General features: G+C 43.8%; 1 protein-coding gene across 1 annotated transcript in view; it reads right to left on the bottom strand.

Moving 5' to 3' along the window:
- Nucleotides 1–15,802, bottom strand: part of LOC115140700 (A disintegrin and metalloproteinase with thrombospondin motifs 12-like) — a 39,994-nt gene that overhangs the window by 21,239 nt on the left and 2,953 nt on the right. The gene's annotated exons all lie outside the window — the stretch shown is intronic.

Raw genomic sequence — 15,802 nt, forward strand, 5'->3', positions numbered from 1 at the left:
AGAACCAATCCATCCATCTCGCAGTATGCAACATATTGTAACTTGCTATGACTAAAATGGAAAATGTGAGTCACAATGGAACACAACTCTGATGTATAATTTCTGAGCCGTGAAAATGTCAATAGGTAGCTAGTGCTGTTTACGTGTTGTGTGAGGTACCTTACTAAAAGCCTGCAGTTAAAGGTCCAATGCAGCCATTTTTATCTCAATATCAAATCATTTCTGGGTAACAATTAAGTACCTTACGATGATGCAAATGGTCAAAAAGAAACAAAAATAGCTTCCTAACAAAGAGCAATTTCTCAAGCAAGGATTTTGCAAGAACTATCTGGGAGTGGTCGGAGTGGGGAGGGGAAAACGGAAAACTAGCTGTTATTGGTCTATTAATCAATTTATGCCACCAGGCCAGAACTCCATCCCTCCAAAACAAGATGACATTTCAGGCGGTCTTTTCAAACAGCTCCTACACTGAAAGGCCATTATCATAATTTTCACAATTTCACAATATTATTCCAACCCCAGTGTGGAAATATACATAAAACACAGAAAAATTATGTTTTTTTACTGCACTGGGCCTTTAAGGTCAGGGCAGAGTAATTTCCTTGAGGAAGGCATGTTTCAGTGCCCTGGGACGCATTCCCTCATGCAGTGGTTCATTTATGGGACAGTGTTTGTCTCTGAAGTATGCCCTACATGTTCCTACCGGTGCAGACACGCCCCCCTCCCCCCCTCCCACACACTCTCTCTCTCTCTCTCTCTCTCTGCAGGGCTATTCGTCTGGGTGATCATTCAGTTATCTGCAGGGAAAGTGCAACGAATGTGTGCAGTGTTTCCGCTGCTGCAAAATTATTATTATAGATTTTTTTAGGGGGGGGGGGGGGTAAAGCAATTTAAGTGTCAAATTAAATGACTAAAACCGTATGTGGAAAATATAATGGAGCTGTATATTTTTAAATAAGATCATCTTTGAGAACTAACATCCACCAAAATAAAAACTAGATTGTAAAATTCCAGAAACGTCATGGCATGGGGCCCCCATTGATTTTGTAATAATGTTCGAGACACTCAGATAGCATAAGTACAAGGCATACACCATGGCAGGAATTGCAGGAAATGAGCTTTAAAATAAGCAACATTTTGTCTCTACGGCCAAGAGGAGGGCCTTAAAAACCCTACTGCTGAAAAGAACCCTAGGGGAAACACTGGTATGTCAAGTGTATGTACGACCTAACAAGCCCAAACTGCACCGGGGTGTGCCTCTCTCTCCATCTCTAAACCAACATGCAAAAGAGAAGAAGAGGGAGAGGGAGGAGGGGTATGTTCTCCAAGAATGAGTCAAATAAGCTGAATGTTCTTCCCAGGAGTTCTGCTCTTCACTGTTCCTGATTCGTTTGGATCCTGTTCTGTTCTAGATAAATTAGTAGCAAATCAAACCAGTGACCATTGGAGGGCAAACATTGCCATTCACTCATCCACTGAAGTTACTGCTGCACTGTTCTGCTCTAGGGAATCCTGTAGTCTACTGCATATCTCTATCTAGAAAATCTGCTGTTCTCTCCAGGCAAGTTGATGAAGTAGTCTCAGGAGAGTAGGGTTGGGCTTCTAGTTGCTGTGTGCTAAGTGTAAAACACTTAAAGGAAAACTCCATCCAAAAACTATATTTTGGTGTTTCTGTCATTCGTCCATTGCTGTCATAGTCCCAAAATGTTTTGCTTGTCAGAAATCAAGTTCTCAAGATATGCAACTTTAAAAATAAAATAAATATCCCGTGTGATGCATATGCTGGGTCAGTTAAGGTGCCACCAGTCGCCTGTGCTCCATATCTGTCTGGGTTATGGATTGGAGGCTGTTTCCTCTACATGTTTTCCTCAATCAGTTATGATTTCAGTCCCAAAAGACAAAACCAGGTGGATGGTTGCAGATCAGATCCTCCAGTAAGGAATGTAAGAGAGAGGCCCATTCAAACATTCAGCCTGACTCAGCAGTGATCTGCATATAGAATACAGATCCAGAGTCCCTGTGGGGATCAATGCATGTTCCTACCTGTAATCCTTAAACTACCGTCCACAAACTGACAAGGTGTCCTATTACACCAATAACATTCAACGACATAGAACATGAAAGGATGAACAAAAACGTTTGTTCCTCATTCAAAGTGCATTTAATGTACTTTCAGAGAACCTAAGGAAACAAACATGGATATTGAGAACAAACAAACAAAGAGCTCTACTCAGAACGACCAAAACCAATTAGGACATAATCGGCTCAGATTTGTTCAAAGGCCTTTGTGGTGCATTCTAAATGACCTAAATTCTGCCAACAGACCCAGCCTGCCTTCTCTATTCCCTCCTCACCTGTGGGTATCTGAGAGGAAGTGTGTTTGAGTGTGAGGTGCCAGCCAGAGCGAGGGTAGGCTGTAATAACATAGGTCTCTGTGTGTGTGTGTGTGTGTGTGTGTGTGTGTGTGTGTGTGTGTGTGTGTGTGTGTGTGTGTGTGTGTGTGTGTGTGTGTGTGTGTGTGTGTGTGTGTGTGTGTGTGTGTGTGTGTGTGTGTGTGTGTGTGTGTGTGTGTGTGTTAAATACAGAGGCCATGTGGAATTGCTTTAGCTCTGTTTACTGCTTCTGCTGGACTTTGGATTGCAGGCCAAGAGGGCTTGGGGTAAGTTGCCTCCTGCCTGTTGTAACACAGAGTGAGTCTGTGGCCTTCCACTCCTTACTGGGACACATGGGGAGGGGAGGTGGGGACTGTGTAATGAGTGATCACACAACAGCTCACCATAATGATTCCAACCACAAACACAACCAGACCAAAAAATAAAATTTTAAAAGAGTTCTTTAATGACATCTGCTCTCTTTTGCACACATGCGGAAGATCACAAGTTGGACTACAGGCAGAGTCATTTTCAAGGTCTTGTCAAATTATTATGTGAGTGGCATCTTTACATGGCTTCAGAGGTATCATTATTTTCAATCAGGACAGCTTGAGGAGATATGCATTTCACAAAAGATAATGTACTGAAATAATGGCACTGAATGTTCAACTACTCATTCCTTGTAGTGCTTTGGGGAAACCAACTCCTCCATTTAAAAAGCGTTGGGTTTGGTCTGACTGCAGCGCTTGAAAACAGAAACAAAGAAGAAATGGGAGCACTGTACCATCCAAAATTTCCAACGTCCTGTGACATTATTATGGAATACAACTTGAGCATTTTATATGAGAACACCATCAACTGCTAGTCCTTTCACATCCTTGCACACCAAATCCAGCTCACCAGAGATAGTGCTGTACATTATCATGATTGGTAGTATTGTCTTTATCCTTTCTGTTTGGATGAGCCCATTTCACCTTATCTGGTCTTTATTTACTCTCCCAGGAGTGTGCTGGAATCAGAGGTTGCACGGTGTTCACTTGGTAACAGTAACCACGCTGTGGCTTATTGCATTCCAGAGGCATGCCCGCGTGCTGTCGCCTGGGCTTACTCCCACTCCATGGCAAGCTACAGATGTAGCATCTTCATTTGAGCCAGTTTGCTGCAGCAGGAAAATAATCCAAAGGCAACAGGAAATGTGAATGAATATGTGGATTATAAATCATGGATATTTTTGTAGGGGTTGATACATTTTTCGTAAGGGAAAATCAAGCCGGAAATGTCCAAATGGAAATTACAAACTCCAGCAGCCTTTTTAAACCTCAAATGTACTACAAGTTAAAAATGTCCTACAACCGGGTAATCAAATGAAGATCCTACACCTGTACACATCAACACTCAAATCCAGGACAACCAATGAGTGAGAGAAAAGCCAGGCCTTGTCCTACTGTCGGTCAATGCAGGTTTATGGAGCTATTTTCCAGGCAGTTGTGTTATGCAAACATAACGTAGGGTGATGTGTTATACCATGATGGAAGTGTTCACTATGACAACCATTGTAACAGCTGTTGGTGGAAGAAGGTGAGGACCAAAGTGCAGCGTGGTACGTCTTCATGTTTGTTTGTTTTTTGACACTGAACACTAAATACAAAAATAACAAATGGAATAACCGAAACAGTCCTGAAAGGTGAAAAACACTAAACAGAAAATAACTACCCACAAAACCCATGTGGGAAAAAGCTACCTAAGTATGGTTCTCAATCAGAGACAACGATAGACAGCTGCCTCTGATTGAGAACCAAATGGCCAAACAACAAAGAAATACAAAACATAGAAAACGAACATAGAATGCCCAACTTAGTCACACCCTGGCCTAACCAAAATAAAGAATAAAAGCCTCTCTATGGCCAGGGTGTGACAACCATGAAGTAAAAAATGTATACTCTTTAATATGTCTATACCTCACACATCGACAGATTTTCCTGATAAAACTTTGTTTCATTGTTTTCTTCCTTGAAATCAGTAGAGAAAAAATGTACATTGGAGCAAACGCGAGTTAAATTTTTGACCCATCATTTCATACTTGGAAAGAGTGCCTCTACTGCCTCTGTGTCTCTGGAGTCAGTGATATGGCCTCTCCTGCAGCTTGGATCTGGCAGTGTTTCCCTCCCACAGCTGGCTGCCTGTGGTCTGATCATTTACGTTCCCTCCCTCCTTACTGAGGAACACTACACTCTTAGAAAAAAACTGCTATTTAGAACCTAAAAGGGTTCTTCGGCTGTCCCTTTAATGCAGCATTTCTCAACTGGTGGGTCGCGACCCAAAAGGTTTTCTGAGGGTGTTTGAGTAAAACAAAAAATTACAATAATTATGTAGAAATACTCCAGTCTGAACTTAAACGGCTTAAACCAGGTAGAACATGTGTAGAAATTATAATGAACATAACATTTGTAAAGAATTTAATCTCTGAACAATTTTACTTCAATCACTGTATTTTCAATATAGAGCTATTAGCAGCGCTGTTTTGGTAGATTTTTTTGGTCTCAAACCAGTACATTTATTAACATCCTTCATTAAGAATAGGGGCAAAAATGTATTATTGACAATGAAAGACGTGGGAATGTTATTCCCTTGTCATACAATTGCTACAATTATTATCGAAATAGCATTACAAATTGTTTTCCAGGTTTTATTTTGCTGATTCCTTTTCGTGATGCGAATATTGGGTTGCAGCAGAGACAACCTGGTTCAATTTGGGTCACGAGGCAAAACCATTTGAGAACCACTGCTTTAAATAACCCTTTTTGGTTCTACATGGAACCTAAAAGGGTTCCATCTGAAAGCAAAAAGGGTTATCCTAAGGGGACAGCCGCAGAACCCTTTTGGAACCCTTTCTTCTAGGAGTGTATAGTAGATTGGTCCTATGGTCATACACTGACCTCCTGCCTTACTGGGAGGATTAGTGGAATTGTGGGTTGGGACCCCTCAGTTGTGGCTGAAGACTGGGTGTAGAAAATGACGAAAGTTTCACACACTATATTACTGGTCCAGTCGCGTAAAAAAAAGGTAATAAAATGACATTTATGATCCGTTAGTCTGGACACTGTTAATGTTGTCGTTGTGTACCTTCAGATCATACTCTACTGCTTTGGGTGAAGCGTTTACTGTACAGATGTATGATCTTAATTTGATCACCCTGTTGCAGGAGAACATTCAGAAATGTAAAACTTTTAGTGTGTTTGGGTTTCAAAAGGCTTTCTGAAGATTGTAATTTCCACTTTTTTTAACTTCATTGTCCTTTACGAATGTAATCAACCACTACAAAAACGTCCATTAATTATAATCCAGATAATAATTCAAATTTCCTCTTATTGCAGGATTATTTTAAGATCCTAGATACAGTACCAGTCCAAAGTTTGGACACACCTACTCATTCAAAGATTTTTCTTTATTTTTACTATTTTCCACATTGCAGAATAATTGTGAAGACCAAAACAAATCATAATATATTTTATAGACTGCACTTGAAGAAACTTTCAAAGTTCTTGAAATTTTCCAGATTGACTGACCTTCATGTCTTAAAGTAATGATGGACTGTCGTTTCTCTTTGCTTATTTGAGCTTTTCTTGACATAATATGGACTTGGTCTTTTACCAAATAGGGCTATCTTCTGTATACCACACCTACCTTTTCACAACACAACTGATTGGCTCAAACACATTAAGAAGGAAAGAAATTCCACAAACTAACTTTTCACAAGCCACACCTGTTAACTGCATTCCAGGTGACTACATGAAGCTGGGTGAGAGAATGCCAAGAGTGTGCAAAGCTGTCGTTAAGGCAAAGGTTGGCTACTTGAAGAATCTAAAATTTAAAATATATTTTGATTTGTTTAACACTTTTTTGGTTACTACTTGATTCCATATGTATTATTTCATAGTTTTAATGTCTTCACTATTATTCTGCAATGTAGAAAATAGTAAAATAACATAAAGAACAACCTTTGAATGAGTAGGTGTGTCCAAACTGTTGACTGGTACTGTATGTACATTTTGCTTATAGCTTTTTTGCGTGTGCACCCTGTCGGTCCACCAACAATACTGTCCCGGTGACCATTTTAGGGGGTAAGTAACTGCACCATCGAGAGCATCCTGACAAGTTGCATCACTGCCTGGTATGGCAACTGCTCAGCCTCCGACTGCAAGGCACTACAGAGGGTAGTGTGTACGGCCCAATACATCACTTTGGCCAAGCTTCCTGCCATTCAGGACCTACTAGGCGGTGTCAGAGGGAGGCCCTAAAAATGGTCAAAGACTAGTCATAGACTGTTCTCTCTGCTACCTCATTGCAAGCAGTACCGGAGTGCCAAGTCTAGGTCCAAGAGGCTTCTAAACAGCTTTTACCCCCAAGACTCCTGAACATCTAATCAAATGGCTACCCAGACTATTTGCATTTCCCCCCTCTTTTACGCTGCTGCTACTCTCTGTTATTATCTATGCATAGTCAATTTAATAACTCTACCTCTACGTTAGCTCGGACCTTAGCTCGGACAACACTTGCCAGTCTTGCACAGCGCGATATCAACCCAGACCATATCGGACTGCTTCTCTCTACCATATCACCGGATTCCTGCAACCCGCCACACCCAATGTGGTACGGATCTGTTATTTTTATTCCTTATAACTGGAACTTCCATCAGGAGCTAGCCAGCTAACTAGCTCCTAGTTCTTGTTAGCCACGGCTAGCGGTCCTCGCCTTTTTTCCCCGAAATCAGCCAGCCTTAGCTCGGACAATCACCTGCCAGTCTGCACAGCACGATATCAACCAAGAGCATATCGGACTACTTCTCTCTACCATACCACTCTGGATCATTACACCGGATCATTACTCCGGATCATCGCAGCTAGCTAGCTGCAAATGAGTGGCTACTGTTAGCTAATGCCTCTGTCCCGAAGCAAGCACCAGCTAGCCTCGAGCTAGGCCCATATATCAGCTAATTCTAGGGCTACAATACCTCCTTTGCCAATTGGCCTGGACCCTTTATTGTCGACACGGAGCCCCGCCGATCCATCACAACTGGACTGCAAACGTGATGTGGTCTCAACAGGCTATTCTGTTACGATATCGCCACAGAACCATCTACTAGCCCCGGCCCACTAGCTTTTTCTGAACACTGTGTCCCCTACTCACCTAGTGTAGTAGTGACTCCCGAACGGCACCCTGACTCACCTATTGCTACTCTTTTGACCCTATGATCACTCGGCTACACAGCTGATGCCCCCTGGACTGTTTCAATAACACAGTACCTCATTTTGTTAACCTGTTGGCCCCAGCCTAGAACTCAGGTCCTGTATGTACCTAACTGATCCGCTCTGCCCATTTATCGCCATTTACCCGTTGTTGTCTTAGCTCTCCTGATCAACACCTGTGATTGCTTTATACCTCTCTCTAATGTCACTGTAGAGCCCTCAGTCCTGCTCAAATTGTCTTAGATAGCTCTTTCGTCCCACCCCACACACCTGCGGAGACCTCACCTATGTTAATTGATACCTCCAGAGATGAAACCTCTCTCATCGTCACACAACGCATAGGTTTACCTCCACTGTACTCACATCCTACCATACAAGTGTCTGTACGTTATGCCTTGAATCTATTCTACCACACCCAGAAATCTGTTCCTTATATTCACTGTCCCAAACACACTAGACGACCAGGTCTTATAGCCTTTAGCCGTACCCTTATCCTACTCCTCCTCTGTTCTTCTGGTGATGTAGAGGTTAACCCAGGCCCTGTAGCACCAGGTTCCACTCCTATTCCCCAGACGCTATCATATGTTGACTTCTGTAACCGTAAAAGCCTTGGTTTCATGCATGTTAACATCAGAAGTTTTTTCCCCCACTGCAATAGCACCATCCGCCAACCCTGATGTCCTAGCCATGTCTGAATCCTGGCTTAGGAAGGACACCAAAAATTCTGAAATTTCCTTTCCCAACTACAACATTTTCCGTCAAGATAGAACTGCCAAAGGGGGTGGAGTTGCAATCTACTGCAGAGACAGCCTGCAGAATTCTGTCATGCTATCCAGGTCTGTGCCCAAACAGTTCGAGCTTATACTTTTAAAGATCCACCTCTCCAAAAATAAGGCTCTCACTGTTGCCACTGGTTTATAGACCCACTTCAGACCCCAGCTGTGCCCTGGACACCACATTTGAATTAATTGCCCCCCATCTATCTTCAGAGTTTGTACTGTTAGGTGACCTAAATTGGGATATGCTTAATAACCCGGCCGTCCTACAATCTAAACTAGATGCCCTCAATCTCACCCAAATTATCATGGAACCTACCAGGTACAAGCCCAAATCCGTATATACGGATATACATAGATATCATCCTGACCAACCTGCCCTCTAAATACACCTCTGCTGTCTTCAACCAGGATCTCAGTGATCACTGCCTCATTGCCTGCATCGGTAATGGGTCAGCGGTCAAATGACCACCCCTCATCACTGTCAAACGCTCCCTAAAACACTTCAGCGAGCAGGCCTTTCTAATCGACCTGGCCCGGGTATCCTGGAAGGATATTGACCTCATCCCGTCAGTAGAGGATGCCTGATTATTCTTTAAAAGTGTTTTCCTCACCATCTTAAATAAGCATGCCCCAAAATGTAGAACCAGGAACAGATATAGCTCTTGGTTCACTCCAGACCGGACTGCCCTTGACCAGCACAAAAACATCCTGTGGAGTACTGCATTAGCATCGAATAGCCCCCGCGATATGCAACTTTTCAGGGAAGTTAGGAACCAATATACAAAGGCAGTTAGGAAAGCAAAGGATAGCTTTTTCAAACAGAAATTTGCATCCTGAGCACAAACTCCAAAAAGTTATGGGACACTGTAAAGTCCAAGGAGAATAAGAGCACCTCCTCCCAGCTGCCCACTGCACTGAAGCTAGGAAACACTGTCACCACCGATAAATCCATGATAATTTCGAACTTCAATAAGCTTTTTTTTGCCAATGCTTTCCACCTGGCTACCCCAACCCCGGCCAACAGCACTGCACCCCACACAGCAACTTGCCCAAGCCTCCCCATTCTCCTTCACCCAAATCCAGATAGCTGATGATCTGTCAGAGCTGCAAAATCTGGACCCCTACAAATCAACTGGGCCAGACAATTTGGACCCTTTCTTTCTAAAAATGATCTGCCGCAATTGTTGCAACTCCTATTACTGGCCTGTTCAATCTCTCTTTCGTATCGTCTGAGATCCCCAAAGATTGGAAAGCTGCCATGGTCATCCCCCACCTCAAAGGGGGAGACACTCTGGATCCAAACGGTTACAGACCTATATCTATCATACCCTGCCTTTCTAAGGTCTTCGAAAGCCAAGTTAACAAACAGATCACCAACCATTTCGAATCCCACCGTACCTTCTCCGCTATGCAATCTGGTTTCCGAGCTGGTCTCGCTCCTCAAGCCACGCTCAAGGTCCTAAACGATATCATAACCACCATCGATAAGAGACAATACTGTGCAGCCGTATTCATCGACCTGGCCAAGGCTTTCGACTCTGTCTATCACCGCATTCTTATCGGCAAACTCAACAGCCTTGTTTTCTCAAATGATTGCCTTGCCTGGTTCACCAACTACTTCTCTGAAGTCCGGACCTCTGACAGTCTCTATGGGGGTGCCACAGAGTTCAATGCTCGAGCCGACTCTTTTCTCTGTATACATCAATGATGTCACTCTTGCTGCTGGTGATTCTCTGATCCACCTCTATGCAGACGACACCATTCTGTATACCTCTGGCCCTTCTTTGGACACTGTGTTAACAAACCTCCCGACGAGCTTTAATGCCATACAACTCTCCTTCCGTGGCCTTCAACTGCTCTTAAATGCAAGTAAAACTAAATGCATGCTCTTCAACCGATCGCTGCCTGCACCTGCCCGCCAGTCCAGCATCACTACTCTGGACGGCTCTGACTTAGAATACGTGGACAACAACAAATATCTAGGTGTCTGGTTAGACTGTAAACTCTCCTTCCAGACTTACATTAAACATCTCCTATCCAAAATTAAATCTAGAATCGGCTTCCTATTTCGCAACAAAGCATCCTTCACTCATGCTGCCAAACATAACCTCGTAAAACTGACCATCCTACCGATCCTTAGGCGATGTCATTTACAAAATAGCCTCCAACACTCTACTCCTAAAAATTGGATGCAGTCTATCACAGTGCCATCCATTTTGTCACCAAAGTCCCATAAACTACCCAACACTGCGACCTGTATGCTCTCTTTGGCTGGCCCTCGCTTCATATTTGTCACCAAACCCACTGGCTCCAGGTCATCTATAAGTCTTTGCTAGGTAAAACCCCGTCTTATCTCAGCTCACTGGTCACCATAGTAGCACCCACTCATAGGACGCGCTCCAGCAGGTATATTTCACTGGTCACCCTCAAAGCCAATTCCTCCTTTGGCCACCTTCCCTTCCAGTTCTCTGCTGCCAATGACTGGAACAAACTGCAAAAATCACTGAAGCAGGGGACTCATATCTCCCTCACTAACTTTAAGCATCAGTTGTCAGAGCAGCTTACAGATCATTGCACCTGTACACAGCCCATCTGTCAATAGCCCATCCAACTACCTCATTCCCATATTGTTTCTTTCCTTTTCTTTCTCCTTTGCACCCCAGTATCTCTACTTGCACATCGACTTCTGCACATCTATCACTCCAGTGTTTAATTGCTAAATTGTAATTATTTCGCCACTATGGCCTATTTATTCCCTTACCTCCCTAATCTTACCTCATTTGCACACACTGTATATAGACATTTATATTGTGTTATTGACTGTACGTTTGTTTATTCCATGTGTAACTCTGTGTTGTTGTTTGTGTCGCACTGCTTTGCTTTATCTTGGCCAGGTCTCAGTTGTAAATGAGAATGTAAGTTTGAGATGGGTAGGTCACAGTCCAAGAAACATTTAGGAACCATTAGATAACAAATGCATGGAGGTCTTTGCACACTCAATGTCTCTTTGCCCTATCCGAAACGCATGCACTATCACAACAGCTGCTTACCCTCAAGGCCATGAATTTACACAGTTTGTCTCATTACAAATGACTGCAAACCAAACATGATTGACTGAAAGTGAGAAAAGACCTTGCAGGAAAGACATTCCTGATGTGACAGGAGAAAGGCCTGACTCTTCCGGTCATTTTACAGAACAAAGTTAATCCTCTTCCAAATCCTCTTGATTGTTCTACCAAAGTAAATCATCAGGTACAGAATGGAACTCTCTCCTTTGTCTCTTTCACTGTTGTCCAGCTATATTACTTTGTCTCTCTCCACTGTCCAGCTGGTTTCCATTGACTCGCTCTCTGCTGTCCAGCAGTTTTCCATTGTATCTCTCGCTGCTGACCAGCTGATTTCCTTTGTCTCTCCCTGCTGTCCAGCTGTTTGCTTTTCTCTCTTTCTGCTGTCTAGCTGTTTTCCTTTGTCTCTCCCTGCTGTCCAGCTGTTTTCCTTTGTCTCTATCTCTGCTGTGCAGCTGTTTTCCTTTGTCTCTCTCTGCTGTCCAGCTGTTTTCCTTTTCTCTCTCTGCTGTCCAGCTGTTTTCCTTTGTCTCTCCCTGCTGTCCAGCTGTTTTCCTTTGTCTCTATCTCTGCTGTGCAGCTGTTTTCCTTTGTCTCTCTCTGCTGTCCAGCTGTTTTCCTTTTCTCTCTCTGCTGTCCAGCTGTTTTCATATGTCTCTCTCTGCTGTCCAGCTGTTTTCCTTTGTCTCTCTCTATCTGCTGTCCAGATGTTTTCCTTTGTCTCTCTCTGCTGTCCAGCTGTTTTCCTTTGTCTCTCTCTATCTGCTGTCCAGATGTTTTTCTTGCCTCTCTCTCTGCTGTCCAGCTGTTTTCCTTAGTCTCTCTATATGCTGTCCAGCTGTTTTCCTTTTTCTCTCTCTGTGCTGTCCAGCTGTTTTCCTTTGTCTCTCTTTCTGATTCCAGCTGTTTTCCTTTCTCTCTCTCTGCTGTCCAGCTGTTTTCCTTTTTCTCTTTCTGTTATCCAGCTGTTTTCCTTTGTCTCTCTCTGCTGTCGATCTGTTATCCTTCGTCTCTCTCTCTCTGCTGTCCAGCTGTTTTCCTTTGTCTCTCTCTGCTGTCAATCTGTTATCCTTCGTCTCTCTCTCTCTCTGCTGTCCAGCTGTTTTCCTTTGTCTCTCTCTGCTGTCTAGCTGTTTTCCTTTTTCTCTCTCTGTGCTGTCCAGCTGTTTTCATTTGTCTCTCTCTGCTGTCGATCTGTTATCCTTCGTCTCTCTCTCTCTCTGCTGTCCAGAGATTTCCCTTTGTCTCTTTCTCTGCTGTCCAGCTGTTTTCCTTTGTCTATCTTTACTGTCCAGCTGCTTTCCTTTGTCTCTCACTGTTGTCCAGCTGTTTGCCTTTGTCTCTCTCTGTTGTCCAGTGGTTTTCCTTTGTCTCTCTGTGCTGTCCAGCTTTTATCCTTTGTCTCTCTCTGCTGTCCATCTGTTTTCCTTTGTCTCTCTCTCTCTGCTGTCCAGCTGTTTTCCTTTGTCTCTCTGCTATCCATGCTGTTTTCCTGTGTCTCTCTCTGCTGTCCTGCTGTTTGCCTTTGTCTCTCTCTGCTGTCCAGCTATTTTCCTTTGTCTCTCTCTCACCTCTGTCCAGCTGTTATCCTTCGTCTCTCTCTCTCTGCAGTTCAGCTGTTTGCCTTTGTCTCTCTCTCTACTGTCCAGCTGTTTTCCTTTGTCTCTCTCTCTGCTGTCCAGCTGTTTTCCTTTGTCTCTCTCTGCTGTCCAGCTGTTTGCCTTTGTCTCTCTCTGCTGTCCAGATATTTTCCTTTGTCTCTCTCTCACCTCTGTCCAGCTGTTATCCTTCGTCTCTCTCTCTCTGCAGTTCAGCTGTTTGCCTTTGTCTCTCTCTCTGCTGTCCAGCTGTTTTCCTTTGTCTCTCTCTCTGCTGTCCAGCTGTTTTCCTTTGTCTCTCTCTGCTGTCCAGCTGTTTGCCTTTGTCTCTCTCTGCTGTCCAGATATTTTCCTTTGTCTCTCTCTCTCTGCTGTCCAGCTGTTATCCTTCGTCTCTCTCTCTCTCTGCAGTTCAGCTGTTTTCCTTTGTCTCTCTCTCTCTCTGCTGTCCAGCTGTTTTCATTTGTCTCTCTCTGCTTTCCAGCTGTTTTCCTTTGTCTCTCTCTCTCTGCTGTCCAGCTGTTATCCTTTGTCTCTCTCTCTCTGCAGTTCAGCTGTTTTCCTTTTTCTCTCTCTGCTGTCCAGATATTTTGATTTGTCTCTCTCTCTGCTGTCCAGCTGTTTTGCTTTGTCTCCCTCTCTGCTGTCCAGCTGTTTTCCGTTGTCTCTCTCTCTCTCTGCTGTCCAGCTGTTTTCCTTTGTCTCTCTCACTGCTGTCCAGCTGTTTTCCTTTGTCTCTCTCTCTCTCTGCTGTCCAGCTGTTTTCCTTTGTCTCTCTCTCTGATATCCATCTGTTATCCTTTGTCTCTCTCTTTCTGCTGTCCAGCTGTTTTCCTTTGTCTCTCTCTCTCTGATATCCATCTGTTATCCTTTGTCTCTCTCTCACTGCTGTCCAGCTGTTTTCCTTTGTCTCTCTCTCTGCTGTCCATCTGTTTTCCTTTGTCTCTCTCTCTCTGATATCCATCTGTTATCCTTTGTCTCTCTCTCACTGCTGTCCAGCTGTTTTCCTTTGTCTCTCTCTCTGCTGTCCAGCTGTTTTCTTTTGTCTCTCTCTCTGCTGTCCAGCTGTTTTCCTTTGTCTCTCTCTGCTGTCCATCTGTTATCCTTTGTCTCTGTCTCTCTGCTGTCCAGCTGTTTTCCCTTGTCTCTCTGTCTCTCTGCTGTCCAGATGTTTTTCCTGCCTCTCTCTCTGCTGTCCAGCTGTTTTCCTTAGTCTCTCTATATGCTGTCCAGCTGTTTTCCTTTTTCTCTCTCTGTGCTGTCCAGCTGTTTTCCTTTGTCTCTCTTTCTGATTCCAGCTGTTTTCCTTTCTCTCTCTCTGCTGTCCAGCTGTTTTCCTTTTTCTCTTTCTGTTATCCAGCTGTTTTCCTTTGTCTCTCGCTCTGCTGTCCAGCTGTTTTCCTTTGTCTCTCTCTCTGCCCTCCATCTGTTATCCTTCGTCTCTCTCTCTCTGCAGTTCAGCTCTTTTCCTTTGTCTTCTCTCTGCTGTCCAGCTGTTTTCCTTGGTCTCTCTCTGCTGTCCATCTGTTATCCTTCGTCTCTCTCTCTCTGCTGTCCAGCTGTTTTCCTTTGTCTCTCTCACTGCTGTCCAGCTGTTTTCCTTTGTCTCTCTCTCTCTGCTGTCCAGCTGTTTTCCTTTGTCTCTCACTGCTGTCCAGCTGTTTTCCTTTGTCTCTCTCTTTGCTGTCCAGCTGTTTTCCTTTGTCTTTCTCTCTGTTGTTCAGCTGTTTTTCTTTGACTCTCTCTCTGCTGTCCAGCTGTTATCCTTTGTATCTCTCTCTCTGCAGTTCAGCTGTTTTCCTTTTTCTCTCTCTGCTGTCCAGATATTTTGAATTGTCTCTCTCGGCTGTCCAGCTGTTTTCCTTTGTTTCTCTCTCTCTCTGCTGTCCAGCTGTTTTCCTTTGTCTCTCTCTCTCTACTGTCCAGCTGTTTTCCTTTGTCTCTCTCTGCTGTCCAGCTGTTTTCCTTTGTCTCTCTCTCTGCTGTCCAGCTGTTTTCCTTTGTTTCTCTCACTGCTGTCCAGCTGTTTTCCTTTGTCTCTCTCTCTCTGCTGTCCAGCTGTTTTCCTTTGTCTCTCACTGCTGTCCAGCTGTTTTCCTTTGTCTCTCTCTTTGCTGTCCAGCTGTTTTCCTATGTCTTTCTCTCTGTTGTTCAGCTGTTTTTCTTTGACTCTCTCTCTGCTGTCCAGCTGTTATCCTTTGTATCTCTCTCTCTGCAGTTCAGCTGTTTTCCTTTTTCTCTCTCTGCTGTCCAGATATTTTGAATTGTCTCTCTCGGCTGTCCAGCTGTTTTCCTTTGTTTCTCTCTCTCTCTGCTGTCCAGCTGTTTTCATTTGTCTCTCTCTCTCTCTACTGTCCAGCTGTTTTCCTTTGTATCTCTCTCTCTGCTGTCCAGCTGTTTTCCTTTGTCTCTCTCTCTGCTGTCCAGCTGTTTTCCTTTGTCTCTCTCTCTGCCCTCCATCTGTTATCCTTCGTCTCTCTCTCTCTGCAGTTCAGCTCTTTTCCTTTTTCTCTCTCTGCTGTCCAGATATTTTTATTTGTCTCTCTCTGCTGTCTAGCAGTTTTCTGATCAGCAGACAGAGAGCAAAGCTCACAACTATCATTGTGATGAAAGTCAAAGTATTAATTTCCTTTGTTCTTATAAGAAACATTGAAGAATTCTAAAAAGTACAGACGTCTCGTTTGTGTGTGTGACTCAAGTCTTATTTCAGTCTCTTTCTAAACAGTAGCCATAGAAGCCACA

This window comes from Oncorhynchus nerka, linkage group LG13 (genome assembly GCF_034236695.1).
Source record: "Oncorhynchus nerka isolate Pitt River linkage group LG13, Oner_Uvic_2.0, whole genome shotgun sequence".
Lineage (NCBI taxonomy): Eukaryota > Metazoa > Chordata > Actinopteri > Salmoniformes > Salmonidae > Oncorhynchus > Oncorhynchus nerka.